Here is a 20014-nt window from a genome sequence, read left to right as displayed (position 1 = left end):
ACACATCCGATTTCAGCTCCATAGGAATCAACCCTAGGCTGATGCTGATGATGGTGGCTTCTCTTCCTCTGCCCTTATGAAGTTAAAGGATGTCAGACATGGTTCTACTTCCTTGTTGTGGGTTCTTTGTTATGTTCATTGAAGCATACCTCAGTAGGGTAGGTTCTAAATCTTCTTAAGTGCTGTCGAGTCGGTTCTGACTCATAGTGACCCTGTACAGGGTTTCCGAAGAGCAACTGGTGGGTTTGAATCACCGACCGTGCAGTTCAGACCTATCTTGTGGTCCAGTGCTTATCCTACGGCGCCACACCAGAACTTAAATAAGTTATTAAAAGAGTAGATTAGACACAGAGATGTACACAGAGGAAGAAGCCAGATGCCATGAGAGGATCATCAAGAAACCAAGGAATACAAAGAGTTGCTGACAAGAAAGAAATCACCATGGCCAAGACCTTGGACTTGGGTATTTAAATTCTAGAACGCTGAGAACATACATTTTTATTCTTTAAAGCTACTCACTTGTGGTATCCCTCTTACATACAACAGTACTGGGAGATATTGTCAAAGCCATTTTATGGGAGGCCAGGGGAGGTGAAACGTCTCTCTCTCTCTTTTTTTTTTTTTTCCGAAAAAAGAAAACTTTCTCTTGTAAAATTATTTTGTTGAAAAATGTACAGCAAAACATATACCAAGTTTCTTCATGTACAATTTAGTAACACTGATTACATTCTTCTAGTTTTGCAGCCATCCTTGCCCACTTGTCTGAATTGTTACTCCCCCATTAACAATCTCACTGCCCCCAAGAAGGTTTCTATCTAATCTTTTCAATTCCTGTTGTTGAGGTGAGATGTCTTATGAAAGGAAAGTAGAGCAAGTAAAAATGATTATTTCTAAACTTTTTCTCTCTTTGAAAATTGGAATCACAATTCATAAATAGAGATGATTATGGAGCAAGGCTGACATAATTCCTCATCACTTTTACACAGACCCACTGATTTCTAAATTACAGGGTAAATTGCCAAACTCAGGTCTTTCAGGAAAACTGTCTAATCAGAAAAACACAGATATTTAGCAGTTGCCCTGGACCAAGTGTTGAAGCACAGTGACTGTCTAGGATGAGCACTGAACTATGAACCACCAGGTCAGTGGTTGAGTCCACCGGTGAAAGATGAGTCTTTCTGCTCCCGAAAAGATTTACAGCCTTGGAAACCCTAAACAAGGTCACTATGACTGGGAATCTGACTCAATGGCACTTAACAACAACAATGAGCCCAGTGTGGGGTGGAATGGAAGGAATATGTGATGAAGTCTGTCCCCTTCCATAAGGAAAAATAGACAAAAACAAAAATACTGTGCAACAAATACACTGCGACAAATACTGTGGGACAGAGAGGACCCAGAATAGGAGGAGTTCTGCCTGGACCCTCGAGAATGAAACGGATCTGCCTTAATTGTGCCGACTCTCCTCCGGGCTTCAACAGGACCAGGCCATGGCAATAACAATGCCAAGGGGTGTGGTCAAAGGATGGACAAGTGTCCTTGGCGTTGTTTCTTCTGCAAAGGCTCTCATCCTCCTTGTGCTCCTTCTGCAGGACTATACTTTGGAACGCTGTCATTTTCTGAGGGAAACAATGCTTTTGGCTCTCCCAGAGCACAGCCAAGGCTAGTGAATAGACTCAGTGAGCAAATAGAAATTGCTCCTGGCAGCCAAACCAACAGCTCCAGACACCAGGGAGCCATGAGCTGGGGGCTTCACTGGGCCTGGTTCAACTGGCATTAGCTCTGCCCGGAGGCAGATGGAGGGAGAAGAAAAGAAGAGCCCCTGGAAGAAAGGTGGCCCTGGAGAAAGGCAGTGATTGCATGCTGGGAAGCAGAGGCCTGAGTTCCAGAAGGCCTGGCTTTACCACACCAACTAGCCATGGGCCTTCTTGTTGGTAAACTAAATTAACAACAACATACAGTGGTGTGGTATGCCCCAACCCCTGCTAAGTGAAATGTGTCACAGACACTGGGTAACATAACATTTTAAATGCAGAGTGTTTGAAATGATAAGAAGGAAAAGTCCATGCTTTATTTCTGACCTCAGAATTCCCTTGTAATCTTTGCTCAGAGAGGCCTGAAGTGAAAAGAGCAACTTGTCCGTTCATACTGGGTGGTGGTCTGCTTGTGCGCACAGATGAGGAACTTGGTTTCCTCTCTACCTTTGGAAGGATGGGGAAGAGGGTCATGTGGGCTGAGAGTGGCCCAGGGACCCTGCTGCCAAGGAGACATGCACAGTGAGGTTGCTGACAGTACGAGACACAACTGGAACGTGTGTGTTGGGACCCATGTAGGGGCCGGCTTACAGCCACCCACTGAATACTGGTTTTCAGCAAAATGTCTTTCCTTAAGAAACAAACCAGCAGCTTTCACTTTTTAACTTTTATTTTTCAACCCAGCATCTTACCCCCTTCATTTTTGTCCTTGGTGCTATCACACCTGCGGCCAGGCCCTGTGTGGCTCTGCAGTGGGCTTGGGCAATGGAGGGCCCTGCAGTGTGGACAGATTCACTTCTCTGTCCTCCTCCCACCAGGCTTGACCTCCAGCAATGCCATGTTTTTTGTGTGTTTTTTTAAATGTTTTATTGTGAATTATGTGATAGTTCACATGGGAGAACATTAGCTTTACATTCATCCTATCATTGCCATGGAACACCATCTTTCCCTTGCAGGCCTAACAGTGGTTTCCGGAGTCCCATTCTTTCCATCTCCCAGTGATTCCTGAGTCTGTGCGCCTACATCTGTGAAAAGTCCTTTCAAACTGCCAAGTGAGAGGTCCTTTCAAATTGCAGAGTCGTTCTCCACCCTGACACAACATGCAGCCTCCACACCCAAGCAGAGATCAAGACTGTATGGTGCACCGGGAGGGAGTAAGCCCACAAGTGGGCACACCTGGCCTCTACCTCCACCAACCACTTCTGAGCAGTGGGACCTCAAATGAGACAGCACCACTCAGAACTATAGTCCATTATTGGAAATTCTCAGAATGATAGTCCATTATTGAAAAATCACGTTAATGATTCCTGCCTTGGGTTTTTATGATGATCCACACCATGGCATTTTCAATAGTCTCATATGCATGTGAACGTTGGACAATGAATAAGGAAGACTGTAGAAGAACTGATGCATTTGAGTTATGGTGTTGGAGGAGAATAATGAAAAGTTCCATGGACTGACTGCCAGCAGAACAAACTGTGTTGAGACAAGTGTAGCCAGAATGTTCTTTAGAAGCTCAGATGGCAAAACTTTATCTTTCATGTTATCAGGAGGGACCTGGAAAAGGACATCCTGTTTGGTAAAGTGGAGGATGAGCGAAAAAGAGGAAGACCCCAATGAGCTGGATTGGCAGAGTGGCAGCAGCAATGAGCTCAAATATAGCAAGAATTGTAAGGATGGCCCAGGCCAGGCAGGGTTTCCTTCTATTGTGCATAAGGTTGCTATGAGTCAGAAAAGACTCAACAGCACCTAACAAGAAGAAGAAAGAGCAAAGTGCCCAGGACACAAATTACATTGCATGTACTCGATACATGTAAGTGACCATTAACAGTGAGCCAGACCATCCTGCTGGTCAGAACATTCTCTGCCCCTACCATCTGCCTTGCTAAGAAGACAGACATTTGGCCACCTGGGGTTCCAATCAGATCAATCTCAAACCTGTGGTCCTTCTGTGGGAGCAAGGGGAGGATAAGATGTGCCCCTCTTGAATGAGTTGGGGATCTTACTCTGAGTAGGTGAGGTCACAGCCAAGACACAGTCTTGGAAACCATTCTTCAGGAGTGCCAGGCTGAGGTACTACTGAACATTGGCTTTCTCCTTCAGGCAGCAGCTGACAGTGCAACAAGAGTAACCTAGGAAGTTTGAGGCCTCAGAGGAGGACTAAGTCCTGCACATTACAGTTTATTCAACAGAGCTGCCCCCAGGGTGGGTGCTGCATCACGTCAGCAGGCCTCCCTTCTCCATCATCCAGGGAAGGGCTGAGACTTGAGTTGCCAGGAGGCAGGGGTAGCCTCACTGGAGTGGGCCTGGGTGTGTCCTCCTCACTCTGCCTTCAGAGAGTTATTTTTCCCTTCCTTGAGTCCATTGCTCCTGGCTGAGCCACACTTCTCATCTAACTTCACTTCTTCACCATCTCCTTTGGGAGGATGTATCCCAGAATGACCAAGACCCATTTGATCTGTCCCATCTTAGCTCCCGAATCCCTGCATCCACAAGAAACAGGCACAGGGCTATCTGGGTTTGGGGTTGTCCAACTGTTCCTCCTTAGCTTCTATTTAAGTACCACTGAGGCCACTCCTCAGAAACCCTGTACAGGGTAGCTATGAGACAGAACCAACTTGAGGGCACTTAACAACAACAATTTCTAATAGAGCCCTGGTGTGGTACTGTAGGATAAGTACTGGTCTGGTAACTGCAAGGTTGCCAGTTCAAACCCACCAGTATCTCATGGAACCAACTCGACAGTATACAACAACAGTTTTGAATATGGTAAATGTCTATATATACAACTCACATTAAAAAAAAAAAAAAAAAAAAAAAGACAAAACCCACTGCTGTTGAGTTGATTCTAACTTACAGCAACCCTACATAGGGTTTCTGAGACTGTAAATCTTTATGGGAGCGGATAGCCTTATCTGTTTTCTATAGAGACAATGGTGGATTTGAACCACAAATCTTGTAGTTAGCAGCCAACTCATAGTGTCATCAGGACTATTTGCAACCCATATAAACTTATTCTTCTCTTCTAGGCTGCCTGCATTTGGACAGAGGACAAAGTCCTAACTGAAAGGAGAATGCAGGGGAATTTTAGGCATAGTGTCAGAGAAATGGACATTACTATATTCAGGGTTCAAAATCACATTTCTTCTATCTGTAAAGAGGAGATTCTGTGTGGTACAAACTGTTAACACTCTCAACTGTTAACAGAAAGGTGTAAGGTTTGAGTCCATCCAGAAACACCTCAGAAGAGCCCAGGCAAACGACTTCCAAAACATCGGTCATTGAAAACCCTTTGGAGCACAGTTCTATTCTGACACACATGGGGTCACACTTATGGCAATTGGTGTCCATGTAGAAGATGACCCTTCCTAGGAAATGGTGACTGCTGGTGAGCAGGTATCCATGGAATATGTTGTGTGTGCCCCCAGAAAATGGAGTACCACAATCAGAAATGTTTAGAAAGCTCTGCTTAAAACTCTCTCCACCCCGTCGCTCCTCCATTCCTCCAAGTCATAGGGTTGTGATAATATTAGAGGCACTGGAAAACTCTGCATCAAACGTACCTACTGGTCTTAAACTTATTTCCCTTTATATCCTCCTGGTGTGCATCACTTCTTAGAAATTCTAAAGCATTCTGGGTATCACCTTTCTGGAAGGCTTGACATCGCTGATTTCATCTGTGACTCTTGTTTCCTACACTGGCCAGGCCAAGAGAATCCTGAGGGTGTGTCAGGTATAAAGAGACCACGAGGGTACCTCCTGGCTAACTCTTGTCACCTCCAGAGGTACTGGGTACTTGAGGGTGCTCTTGGGCTCTGGCAGATGGCTCACAGTCCTGCCCTCCATAGCAGAGTGTGCTGTGTGTGAGAGGCACCACTGACTACCCACCTGAGCTCGTGCCCAGGTCTGCAGGCAGTGAGACCAGTGGGCACTCTTATTTCTCTTCTGTCCATGTGTCTTTCTAGAATGGACGAGAGGAGCTTGGGGGGAGGTCAAGGGCAGCGCTAGTTTTAAGACTAAAGGATTAAAATTGATTCTAAAACTGAGGAATACTGACAAATGCTAGGCTTGATCCTGAGGTCTGAGGTCAGTTGGGTAGGTTTCTAGGTAATTATTTTAAGGAGGCAATCATGTCTTTGTGGCAGCCGGCATCAGACTTTGGTCTCAATGGCAAGGACTCACAAAGGTCACAGCCCTTGGGTGAATGGGAGCAGCCGCGCCCTCTGCACAGGAGGAAGGCTTTGTTGATTCGTTTTATGAGGGTGGTTTGGGCCTGTCTCAGGCCAGCTGATGAGTTGCTCTGGGGTCCAGAGTGTCCCCGAAGAGTCCCACATATTCAGAGACCTCTCTACTCTCTGCCTCCATTCCTTATGGGGAGTTTTTACTCAAAACTCTTCGTCTTGATCAGTCCCCAATCTCTGAGGCTCACCCAACACACTAAGTAGAAGTATCTGAGCCAAAAGGGGCTGTTAAGATCCTTTAAGCCTGTGGTCCCGTATCCTTGCAGAGCACAGGAGTCTCCTGGGAGTTTTGAGGACACAGATTGGCAGGCCCTAGCCTCTGAGATATGGATCCAGCAGTTTGGTGGTGGAAGGGAGGTCTGGGCTTTCTTCTCAATTGCCCCAGGTGATTCAGGTGGTCAGTGACGTTTTAGAACCATTAACTACCTCCTCTCATTTTACAGATAATATACTTCTAAAATAACTTATATTCACCTAAACATACAAAACCCCGACAATTTCTACATGTATAATTCAGTGACATTGAAGGCATTCTTCAAACTATGCAACCATTCTTGTCCTCCTTTTTCCTAATTGTTCCCCCCTATGTTCCATTCCGGAGCCCTGCTGTGGCGCTGTGGGTTAATGCACCAGAATGCAAAGCTGTTTGAACTGCAAGGTTGGCGGTTCAAGCTCACCAGCTGCTCCTTGAAAACCCTATACAGGGTCGCTATGGGTTGGAAACGACTGGACGGCACTTCACAACAACAACAATGTTCCCTTCCATAAATTCACTGTCCCGTGTTTCATTCAATCTTAATAGCTCTAGAAAATCTGGATTCCATAAGAATCTGAAATTCTCTTCCATATTCCCTGCCTTTGATCCGGATTCTTTTATAGCATCTTTGATCAAAATGTACAGGAAAGGTAACTGAGCACCCATCCAGTTCTTCTGGTCTGATGACAAAGGAGGGAGTTAGTCACACATTGTATTTTTACTACTATCTCTTGATCTTCCTCATCCTTGCTCCAGGTGAAGAAAAACCAGTTGTACTTTAGATAGCTGCTTGTAAGCATTTAAAACCCTAGATACTGTACAAGGTATTAGGAGGTAGAACAGAACACCACAAACAATACTAGGTGAATTACTTAAGATGTTCTATTAAACCCTGACCACAAGGTGTTTGGTTCATCATAAAAAACCTCAGCAATTCCTCTTTAAAAAAACCCACTCATTTTGGGAGCGCAGTGGCTCCACACTGAACAGGAAAAGGTAAAAATCATTCACTGCCCTCTCCACTCAGGAGGCAAGCTAAAATGCTAATCAGGTCACCAAATGGGACCAATCCCCCTGGCTTTCCCGCCCTCAAACAGGTATGCAGCCTGGCCCCTCCCTGACTCTGACCCCACAGAGGCCCCTGTTGCCCTCCATTCGGGGCTCAGAATCTGGAGAATTTAGCTCCTCTGAGTCAGCTGGCTTAATAAAATCTGAAACTCTGCTTCACCTCTCTGAGTGGCCTCGGTTTCTTTGACCATGAATCTAAAACTGCTGTAACAATATGATTAAGCACTGGACTGTGAACCACAAGCCAGTAGTTCGAGCCCACCAGCAACTCCTTGGAAGAAAGATAAGGCTTTCTGCTTCCTTGAAGATTTAAAGCTCTGGAAACTCTGTACAGGGTTATGAGTCAGAACTGACTTGATAAGACTTACACCAAACAATAATCACACATTTGCCTGTTTGACTCTTTACATATCAATTACATTAATTGGCTGCGTAACCCTTACCCTTAATCAATGCAAATTTCCCATTCTCATAAACAGAAACTTAGTGCTTCTTTTGCAATAACCTCCCTCTCCCTCTTCCCTTCCCTTTCAGCCCTGGTAACCACTGATCAACTCCGATCTCTGTGCTTTAGGCTGTTACCTTTTTATGTAAGTGAAGTGGTACAAGAGTGGTCTTTTTGTGAATGACTTATTTCATTCAGTACAATGTCTTCAAGTTCCATCTGAGTAACATGAATCAAGGACTTCCACTGTATACCACATTTGGTTTATCCATTCATTCATTGATGGGCATTTAGATGATTTCCAGTTTTGAAGCATTGTGAACAATGTTGCAATGAAGATTGATGTGTATGTATATGTCTGTCCCTGTTGCTGTTTTCAAGTCCCTTGGGTATATTTCTAGCAGTACAACTACTGGATCACACAGTAGCTCTAGTTTTAGTTTTTGAGGAACTGCCATACTCTTCTACAATGACTGTAGTATTTTACATTCCCACCAGCATGGGAAAGGAGTCCAGTTTCCTCACCAACATTTGTTATTTTGCTTTTTATTACTATATTTTTATTACTATATTACCAGTTTGTTGTTGGTAAGTGTTAATGCATCGGTTATGGCTAGGGCTTCCAAGAGGCAGATGCTGGGTTTGAACCGCTGACCTTGTGGTTAGAAGTCCAGTGTTTATCCTACAGGATTCCTAGTGGGAATGAAATTGTATATCATTGTGCTTTCGATTTGCATTTCTTTGATGGCTAATGACAACGAATTCCGGTTGTCATTCTTCATAGCAGTGTGTTCACAGGGTCTTGGTCTTCTTCTTTATAGCTCCCTTCTTTTGGAGAGCAACTTCCTTTCTTTCTGAGTTCCAAGTCCCCTGCTTGGTCTCTGGTAGAAATGATTCTTCCTGCATTCAACTACAATCCCATGCTGAGACTCCCTGGATTACTGAGTCCCTGGGTATCAGCGTGTGTCAGCCACCACCAGTTCCTCCAAGAGGCTCCAGTTCATTTCCAGCTGGCTGCGTCAAGGAACTTGGAGACCTTGTTTGCAGACTCACTAGTACCCTAATGGCAAGTTTCTCTCCCTGTGGTGTCCTCCCCATGCTCCCTGGGCCCTCTCTCAGTTGTGGCATTTCTGGACTCCTGGCTCAGAATGAAGAGTATCTTGAAAGCTCAGTGGCTTTCGTCTGGCCACACTTGAGCTTACTCTTAATTCCTAATGGATCTGGGAAGGACAGGAGGAAGAAAGGATGGGGTTCCAACCAGGCGAGTGTAGAACTGGCCTTTCCTGAAAAGAAAGGAAATCAGAGGAGGACACCAATTCAATGTGAGACTGGGGCGTTTTCATCCCCATGACCTCCACTGGAGATAGCTCTGGGCAGCTAGAAGGCTTTCTGGTCCCGGCCCCAGGATGCCTTCTGGGTGCCTCTGACCTGGTTGGATGGGTTCTTCAGTCAGTCTCACATCTTGCTGCATGTTCAGGCAAGCCATTCTGACCCCGATTTCTCTGAGATGCCCATGTATAATACAGTATCACAATCTATCCAGCACACACAAGTAGAGCACAGGAGTTGGAACCAGGGAAACTTGGATAACCTTGCTGAGATGGGACTGAGAGAAGCTCACACAGCCTCCAAGCTCCAGAGTCTGTGTCAGCAGAGCTCTGTCTGTGAACACCATGTACTGACAAAGGGACTATGTGGCTGCCCACCCCCACCCCCCCATTCCACACCACCCTGCTGCTAACAAGAGAACTACATGACCTCTCACCCCCTCTCTCCTTCCTTGCATTGTACCTGGGATGTGGACACAGATGGTGGCAGCTTATGCTATCTCTAGTTCCTCTTAGGATTTTTGGTCAGCAACCACCTGTTTACTACTCTATCTGCTTGGGAAATACTTCCCTAGAACTATGAAGGGAGTGGTTTTTAAACTTTTCGCGTTCTAGGACCCTTTGCTGAATGCAAAGAGGGTTTAGGAGACTTACTGATGAAGGCCAAAGACCACAGCCTTCAGGATGGTTTGCATCTCAATATAAAGAAAACAAAAATTCTCATCACTGGACCAATAAATAGTATCTGTATAAAATGGAGAAAAGATTGAAGTTGTCAAAGACTTCATTTTGTTCAGATCAGATCAGCCATCAACACTCCGGGAAGCATCAGTCAAGAATTCAAACAATGTATTGTTTGAGACAAACCTGCTGCATAAGACCTCTTTAAAGTGTTGAAGAGCAAAGATGTCATTTTCAGAACTAAGGTGTGTCTAACCCAAACCATCATATTTTTAATAACCTCATATGCATGTGAAAGTTGGAAAGTGAATAAAGAAGACCATAAAAGAATTGATGCAGCTGAGTTGTGGTTTGGAGTAATAACATATTAAATATTACAAGTATATTAAGTTTAAAAGAATATTAGAAGTACCATGGACTGCTAAAAGAACAAACCAATTTGTGTTGGAACAAGTATAGCCAGAATGGGAAAAGTACATTCTTGGAAGCCAGGATGGCCAGACTTCATCTCTCATACTTCGGACATACTATCAGGAGTGCCCAGTCCTTGGAGAAGGATACCATATTTGGCAAAGTGGAGGGATGGAGAAAAATTGGAAGACCCCCAAAAAGATGGATTGGCACAATGGCCGCAGCAACGGGCTCAGGCGTAGCAATGACTGTGAAGTTGGTGCAGCACTGGGCAGTGCTTCCTTCTACTGTGCATAGGGTTGTTGTAAGTTGGTATCAACTCCATGCCACCTAACAACAACAACGGCCCTTTGGATAATCTAATAAAATCAATCAATAAAACACTGATAAAAACATTAATACCCTCTCCTTCTGAAATGTCTTCAGGGTCATTCTAATTCCTTGAAACCCAGGTTAAGACTATGCTCCAAAGACTCCCCAACACTTTCCTAGTTGATATTTCTGAATGGGGACCGCTTCCCACTCCCTCAGCTTCCAACAGGGGTGGTGTCATTCACATGGAGCCTGAACCCCAGACTTAGAAGGCTCTGAAGGATCCCTTGTGGGAGACCAAGGACTGAACACGGTCCTGCACTGTGGTGACCAAATCAGAAGCTGAGACTACACCACCATACTTGGCCCTACTTGGGTTTCCAGGACACATTTTTTTTTCTATTGGAAAAGTGTTTTGAGTTTTTCCTATACTTTTTGACCATTCTGCTATTTGAATTTGCTCAGAACCCATTGGATACTCTCATACCCACATGGACTGCACAGGACCCATCCCTAGAGCTCCAGCCAATGGACTATCCTAGCTGTTTTAGCCCACCATGCCCTCTAGCTCTTGGCTCAGTGGGTACGAGGGCTGTGGGTGTTCTGGGAAGGGCTCTGAGCCCACGTTCCTGCTCTGAGACATATGATGTAATGTCCAGGGCCACAGATCCTGGGGAGATGGGGGCACCCTGAAATGTGGATCACAGGAGCCATGCCAAGTCTGCACTGTGGATGGCCATGCTCCCAGATTAGGTTGGGGCTACAGCCATCCGTAGCTGGGTATAACATCTGCCAGAGTTCTAGCCCTAGCTCTTGCCCACCTCCACTTCCTGCTGAGTCTCTGTGGGCAGGTAGCAACTGGCAGTATTTCGGGCATTCCCTCCTTGGAGTGGTGTTGGCTGCCAACTGCCATGGGACTTCAACACAGCACCCCTGTGGCTCTGTTGACTCAACAGTGTTGAGTCAACACATCACCTGACATCACCCATGGGCACTCAGTATGCAGGACCAGCAAGATGTGGACAAGGCTAGGCAGGCTCTGATGCCCAGCATCTACCACCTGCCTGGTTTCCACAGTGCTGTCCTGAGCTCTGGCTCGTCTGGTTCCGCCACAAGGAAGGGGTATAAATTCTAGTGGGTATCTGTCTCCTGTGATTAATGAGGAGATTTTCCATGGAGAAGGAAGAGGAAAGAAGGAAAAGCTGAAAATAAGGGGAATTCAGTTCTCCCTGCACAAATAGATGTGTTGGCTTTATCTTTCTAAAGACAACCCTGAATTTCAATCCAGAATTCACCTCTGCTCACAATAATAATTCTGAGGATTGTTGTTAAGTACCGTATAGTCGGTTCTGACTCACAGCGACCCTGTACAAGGTTTCCGAGGCTGTAAATCTTTCCAGAAGCAGAAAACCTCATCTTTCTTCTGTGGAACAGCTGGTAGTTTAGAACTGCCGACCTTGAGGCCAGCAGCCCGATTCGTAAGTACTACGCTTCCAAAAGATCACATAATCACACCTGAATTTTTTTATTGTGTTTTAAATAAAGAGGCAACAACTCAACCAGAAGGCAGTGGGGGAGAGATCCCTCTTGTTTTCAATGTCTGCCACATAATAATTACCTTTGTTAGATTTGGTTTTATGGATGGTAGATGTTGGCTCTGGTAGTGTAGTGGTTATGAATCGGCCTGCGAACCGCAAGGTCAGCAGTTGGAAACTACCAGCTGTTCTGCGGGAGAAAGACAAGGCTTTCTGCTTCCATAAAGATTTACAGCCTCGGAAACCCTGTACAGGGTCACTATGAGTCGGAACCGACTCCACAGCACACAACAACAACAACAGATGTTGGCTACCTATTTGCATGATTTAGGGTAGAATGTTCCCTACTTCCTTCCAAATACCCCATTGACAATTCCATCTCTGGGCTCATTCTTTCCATGCACCTTCTTCACTTCAAAGACTTCACACCTCATTGTGCTTGGCCAACTTGATGAAGGTAAGTAGCTGTTGAGGAACAGGTGTCAGGAAGGTGCCATGAAGCCAGATTCCATTGTATCAGAGCGAGTACACTATGCCTCCACATAATTTTCCCTTTGTGCTTGTCTCGTTAGGTTTCTATAATTGGTGTGTGAGGAGTGCCTTGCCAAGGGGAGCAGGTTTTTCCCCATTTATCTTCTGATTCACTCCACAGCTTCAGCTTCTATTGTTAGCTAAGTTCATCATTTATAAACCCGTCATTGATTTTCTAGAGCTCATTATCCCTCCTTATTATGCACCTTGTATATTCCAACGTTATAAAATTACAGTATGCTGTGACTATTTCTTTACATATCTGTTCTCTTCTGATTTGACCCTGTATCTCCCATATCCATCCCATAGTGTCCACTCGGTTACATGTTCCACAAAGTATTCAACTATTTTCCTTAAAATAACAAAGGACACATCTGACTTCATCATGTTTAAAATCAAAGCTCTTAAAAAGACAGAAGATTATAAAAGACAATGACAGACTAAAAGAAAATATTTGCAAAACACCTGTCTGACAAAGGACTTACCTGTATCCAGACTACGCAAATAACTCTCAAAACTTAGTAAGAAAAACAGCAACTCAATAAAAAATGGACAGAGATCTGAACAGATAATTCAGTAAAGAACAGATATTTACTGTTTAATGCTGTGGAGTTGGTTTCACCTTTTAGCGACCTTGTATGGGGTTTTCAAGAAGGGCTGGTGGGTTTGGATCACTGACCTTGCAGCTAGCAGTTCAGTGCTTATCCTACAGTGCCATACCAGGATTCCAGATGACAAATAAGCAAATGAAAACACGTGTAAGATCATTTGCCATTAGAAAATGCAAATTTAAACTACAATAAAATAAATCATAATTATCTAATGTTGCTGCTGTGTGCCATTGAGCTGGTTCCAACTCATAGTGACTCTGTATAGGGTATTCGAGGCTGTAAAACTTGATGGAAGCAGTTCTGTCATCCAGGCCCAATGGGATGGCATCTTTTTCATGGGTGGCTTGTGAATTTAGGACGCTGACCTTGTGGTTAGCAGCCCGATGTGTAACCCACTACTGTATCAGGAGTTTTAGTTCTCTGCTGTTGTTGCTGTTAAGTGTCATCGGATCGATTCTGACCCATCGCAATCCTGTATAGGGTTTCTGAGGAGGAGCTGGTGAGCTTGAACCCCTGACCTTGCAGTTCAAAGCAACTTTGCAGTCCAGTGCATAAACCCACAGTGCCACATCAGTTCTCTAGCGCTGCTATAACACAAATACTACAAGTGGATGACCTTCACAAACAGAGATTGATTTTCGCACTGTTTAGGAGGTTTCAAGTCCAGATTCAGGGTGCCAGCTCTGGGGGAAGGTTTTCTTTCTCAAATAGGGATGGGTTTATGCTCCTGGGCAATCTTCATGTGGCTTGGCATCTCTGGTCATTATCTGCTCTCTGCTCCCTGTCCAATCCTTTACATACCTCAAAAGAGACTGACTCAAAATATACCCTAATCCTTCCTCATTAACATAACAAAGACAACCCATTCCTAAATGGGGTTACAATACAGGAATAGAGGTTAGGATTTATAACACATTTTGGGGGGCATACTTCATAACATTCTACCTTTAGCTGCCCCCCCCAATTCATGCTCTTATCATATGCAACATACATTCACCCCATCGTGTCATCCCCCAAATTTTAATCAACTCTATGTCTAAAATCTCATCTTCTGAATCATCTAAATCATATACGGGTGAGATTCCAGGTATATTCCATTCTGGGGCAAAATTCCTCTACTGTGGACATGTGAAATCTAAAGCACCAGTTATGTTTCCAAAGTATAAGGGTGGAATAGGCACATTTCAAGTGGGAGAAACTTGAGGGAAAGAAAGGATAGTAGGCACCAAACAAGTCCCCAAACCAGCAAAACAAATTATATTAAGCTCTCAAGCCTTAAAATGAATCCTTGAAAAATACTTGGCTAATGGTTCTCCTTCCAGTCTATGAGTGTTGGCCATGTTCTCTGGATTCTGGGTGGAAGACCAATGGCCCACTGAGATGGTATCTCTGCTTCCCTGGATTTGGACAGCCTCATCTCCAAGTCCATGTGAGTGGCAACTTCACCCCCTTGTCCCCAGCAGGCTTTGTTCCTATATCCCTTGGCATGGCAGCCCTATCCCCTCAGCTTTGGGTGGCAGCTCCATCCCTTTGGCACATTTTAATGGTAGCCCCACACTCCAAAACTAAGTTGTTAAAGATCATACTCTTTAAAACCTAGAAGGCTATGGCCTCACCCTTTGAAACTGACAAGGCCCTGTTTCCCATACTCCTTCCAAGGGTTCTGTTGATCTCAGAGCTGCTCCAGGGATGGTCCTCTTCTTGGAAGATGCAGCTTCCTTGTCCTATTTCCTGCTGGAAGAATTCCAAAAGGCAGATAATGTTCTTTTCTTCTTTTCCTGTCTCCTTCAGCCTAAGCTGATAAGTTTTCTGCTATGGTAGTTGGTCAGATCCATCAGTCACAGGTTTAACACAAGATTATGTCGCCTCATCCTTGGTAATTAGTCTAGGACACGTCCCCTTAGTTTGTACAATGGAATTTTCCAAATCCTTAAGTTTTGTTTTCATTTTGCCCAGTTCATTTTTCAGTCCATCTCTTTCCTTTCACAGTTTTACTATAAGCAGCAAGGAGAAACCAAATGATCTCTTTAAGATCTTGCTTAGAATTCTCCTCAGTTAAATATTCATGTGCATCACTTAAAGTTCTACCTTTTATCAAACATTTGAACTTAATTCAGACAAGTTGTTTGCCACTGCCTAACAAGCAGCATCCTTCCTCCACTGTCTAGTTACATGTTCATTATTTTCCCTTAAAGCCTCACCAGAAGTATGTTTAACACCCACATTTCTAGCAACATTTGGTTACTGGTATTCTCTAAGATGACAGAGATTTTCTCTATAACTCTCCTCCTTTCCTAGAACCCTTACCAGAATTGCCTTTCTACTCTTTTAGGCAGAGTCCTGGTGTGGTGCTGTAAGTTAATACGCTAGACTGCAAAGTTGGTTTGGACAGCAAGGTTGGTGGTTCAAGCTCACCAGTCACTCCTTGGAAACCCTCTAGAGGGTCGCTATGGGTTGGAACTGACTCGATGGCACTTAACAACAACAACTCTTTTAGGCACTCTAGGCTTTTACCAGAATGATGTTTACTTGTGCTTTATTTACTATGAAAAGGTTTTTGACTGTGTAGATCATGGCAAGTTATGCTAACACTGAAAAGAATAGATATCCCAGATCACTTGATTGTGCTCATGAAGAACATGTACACAGACTAAGAGGCAGTTGTTTGAACAGAACAAGGGGATACTGAATAGTTTAAAATCAAGAAGGGTGTGTGCCAGGGTTGTGTTCTTTCATAACACTTATTCACTCTGCATGCTGAGCAAATAATCCAAAAAGCTGGAATATATGAAGAAGAATGTGACATCAGGATTGGAGGAAGACTCCTTAATAACCTGTGATATGCAGATGATATAATCTTGCTTGCAAAAAGCAAAGAGGACTTACAATACTTACTGATGAAGATGAAAGATCATAGCCTTTAGTGTGGATTGCATCTTAATGTAAAGAAAACAAAAATCCTCACCACTGGACCAATAAATAACATCATGATAAATGGAGAAAAGTTTGAAACTGTCATAGACTTCATTTTTCTTAGATCCGCAATCACAAAAGCAGCAGTCAAGATAACAAAAGATGTACTGTACTAGACAAGTGCACAAGACCTCTTTAAAGTGTTCAAGGGCAAACATACCAGTTTGAGAACTAAGGTGCACCTGACCCAAGCCATGGTATTTTTAATAGCCTCATATGCATATGAAAGTTGGACAATGAATAAGGAAGATTGTAGAATTGGTACATTTGAGTTAAGGTGTTGGAGAAGAATATTCAAAGTACCATTGGCTGCCAGAAGAACAAATAAATCTTTGTTGGAAGATGTACAGCTAGAATGCTCCCTAAGAGCAAGGATGGCAAGATTTGGTCTCTCATAATTAAGTTATATTATTAGGAGGGTACGGCTACTGGAGAAGGGCATTATGCTTGGTAAAGCTGAGGGTCAGAGAAACAGAAGCTGACTCCCAATGAGATAGAATGGCGCAATGGCAGCAGCAATGGGTTTAAGTATAACAACAGTTGTGAAAATGGCACAGGACCAGCCAGTGTTTCCTTCTGTTGTGCATACGGTTACTATGGGTTGGAATCAACTGGACGGCACCTAACAATGACACAAAGGCTTTTACTGTTAGGCACCTTAAAACCTTCCCAATTTCAAAACTACTTCCACATTTTAAATATTTGTCAGAGCAGCACCTCACTCTTTGTACCAAATTCTGTCTCAGTTCCCTAGTGCTGTTATAACAGTAAAACCATAGTAGATAAATGGCTTTAACAAATGAATTTATTTCCTCACTGTTTAGGAGTCTACAAATCCAGATTCAGGATGCCGGATCTAGTAGAGGTTTTATCTCTGTGTCAACCCTGGAGGAAGCTTGTCTCTTCTGAGTTTCTGCTCTGGGGCAATCTTTATGTGATTTAGCATCTCTCTATCTCATCTCTCCTTAGCTTGCTTTTATATTTCAAAAGAAACTGACTCAAGAGCACCATACACTTAATTCTGTCTCATTGACATAACAAAGATAACCCATTCTGAAATGAAATGATAACTACAGGCAGAAAGGTTAGAATTTACAATACACATTTTGGTGGGGGACACACTTCAATCAGTAACAGATACAAATACATGTTATTCAGACTAACTAAACTTCAAAACAAAGCACGGAATGCTGGCAAGGATGTGCAACAACTGGGGCTCACGCTTTGCTGGTGGGAATGCAAAATGGTACAGCCAGTTTGGAAAAGAGTTAGACAGATTCTTATGACGTTAAACACACATTTGCTATACAGCATAGCCATGCCACTCTTAGATACTTCCCTACGAGACATACAAAAACCTGAGTATGAATGTTGATAGTGGCTTTATTCATAATGGACAGAGACTAGGACTACGCCAAATGCCCTTTGGTTAATTAACGAACAAACATGTACATTCATATAATAGAATTGTTGCTGATGGTTAAGTGCCATAGAGTCGGTTCAAATGATTTTGCAAATCAGCGCATTAACCCACAGCGCAACACAAGGACTCCTATGATACAATATGACTCAATAAAATAAGAAAGGAACTATGGGCATATGAAACAACACCGATGAATTAAAAAAAAAAAAAAAAAAAAGTCAAAGGAGCCAGACTCAAAGTGTAGTTTTCCATTATAAGAAATTCTGGAAAAACAAAATTACAGGGATCAGAAAAAATTATCAGTAGCTGTCAGGGATGGAGGATCAGGGAGGAGTTGACTACAGAGGGGGTATGTAGAAGTTTTTTTGAGGGGTTTGAAGTGTCCTCTGTTTTAGTAGTGATGGCAGTAATAATACAAGTGTACATGCTTATCAAAACACACAGAACTGTACATGGAAAAACGTACATTTTACCATATGTAAATTAGATACCTCAGTTAGCCTGACTTTAAAAAAAAACTCTGAGTTGAGCAGGGTCTGTGTGGCTAGTGGGGAGCCTTCATGCCATTTTGTTTAGGCCTTGGGGATAGGCAGGGTGTTGGGGGCACAGTCAAGTGCTGTACTGGAGTCGCTGCCTCGGCCTAAGGCCCAAGACATGCTCAACTGAAATGAGAAACTGACTCCCTCCCTTGGGCGCAAAACAAAGTTGTGTCTTGGCTTTGGTGTCTTGTAGGCTAAGGAGCCTGGATGGTCACTGTAGTACCCCCTCCTCTCTCCTGTCCTCCTGAGAAGGGGAAGGGATAGGGGTAGGAGAATGGTTAACGATTAGGTTGAGAAAAGGGAAAAAAATTGTACCCCTCCCAATAGAGGCTCTGAAGGAGGCGGAGGGAGTAGGTCCTATGACAGATCTTCATGTCTGCCTAGACTCACACTCAATAGCTTTGGGTGGAGATGCTGGTAGCGCAGCTCCTCAGGGCAGGGTCTGATGCTTCTTTGTTCACTAGCAGCTCTCCAGTCTGACTGTATTCTGCACTGGGCTGCTGGTGTGGGCCTGAGCACAATGGCAGTCACAGCTTTCCAGTGCACTAGGCTTGGTTAGCTGGCCAGGCTGAAGGGAGGTGCTGGGGCCACAGAAAAGGTTCATCTCCAGCCCACCTTCTCCTTGTGGTTCTCTGCAATTGCACAATTGTTCATAGTGTTTTGTCCTGTCCCCTCTCCCTAACCCCCACCCCCGGAGGTCACAGCTCTCCTAAGTCTATGACTTTTCTTTCTGTTAGGTGAAGACAGTGTAGATACAGCCATCCAACCCTAAGACCCGGGTTCACAGACTGCTTTTGAGGGCCTCCTAAGGAAGAATCCTGTGGCTAGGGCCAGTCCCTTCTTCTGGGCTCTGGTGCATGTGTGTGATCAGGGACCAGAGTCACAAGACCCTGTATAGTCAACTGGCCGGAGGGAGGCGGGCAGGGAAACATCAGACATTCCTTGCTTTAAGAAGCCAAGTTGTGTTATCTGAGAGGTTCTACCAAGGGTAATGTGACATTTACAAAACACCCAGGGGGTTGCTGCCTCTGACATCGAGGAGAAGGGGTGTGGGGAGGGTGTGTCCTCTGGGCACAGAGCCTGCCGCCTGTGCTGTGTAAATTACAACAAGGCCACCTGCTCTCACAGGTCTTGGCTCAAAGCTCGCTCTCCTTTCCTCTACCTGCAACCCACTGACCACCATCAACCCTTACCTGAAGAAAGTCCTGTGACAGAATGTCTATCAACATGACATGGGCAGGCACCCTCCGAGACCCTGCTCTGTACACATAGGCAAATGCTTACTCTCTGCTAACTCACCTTGAAGGAGGAATGGTCCCTGCCCTCATTAAATTATTGTGTGCTGACTGTAGCAATAACTCTACCACTTTCAGAGTCCTGGAGTGGCGCTGTGGGATAATGCACGGGACCCCAAGCTCAGTCTGAACCACAAGGTTGGTGGTTCAAACTCACTAGCTGCTCCTCAGAAACCCTACACAGGGTTGCTATGAGTCAGAACCAACTCAACTTGGCATTTAACAACAACCATCACCCACTTATAAAGGACTCCCAGTATGGTGCTGTAGGATCAGCAATGGACTGGGAACCACAAGGTCATCAGTTCAAACCCACTCACTGTTCCTCAGATACCCTATACAGGGTCACTATGAGTCAGAACTGACTTGATGGCACTTAATAACAACAACAACACCTACTTATAAAGAAACTCTAGTAGCATAGCGGGTTATGAATTGGGCTGGTAACTACAAGGTGAAAAGTTCGAATCTACCTGCTGCTCTAAGGGAGAAAGAAGAAACTTTCAGCTCCCATAAAGATTTACAGCCTTGGAAACCCTATACAGGGTCACTGAGTTAGAACCTACTTCATGACACATAACCACCACCACCACCACCATCACCACCACTCA

The 20014-nt window shown here is 44.3% G+C and overlaps 1 protein-coding gene across 1 annotated transcript in view; it reads right to left on the bottom strand.

Moving 5' to 3' along the window:
* The window catches only part of PRKAG2 (protein kinase, AMP-activated, gamma 2 non-catalytic subunit), a 474947-nt gene that overhangs the window by 205480 nt on the left and 249453 nt on the right, over positions 1-20014 (bottom strand). The window lies entirely within an intron of this gene.

Source organism: Chrysochloris asiatica, unplaced genomic scaffold (assembly GCF_000296735.1).
Source record: "Chrysochloris asiatica unplaced genomic scaffold, ChrAsi1.0 scaffold00249, whole genome shotgun sequence".
Classification (NCBI taxonomy): domain Eukaryota; kingdom Metazoa; phylum Chordata; class Mammalia; order Afrosoricida; family Chrysochloridae; genus Chrysochloris; species Chrysochloris asiatica.
The sequence above is the reverse complement of the archived record's forward strand: the minus strand, read 5'-3'. Positions and strand labels throughout refer to the sequence as shown.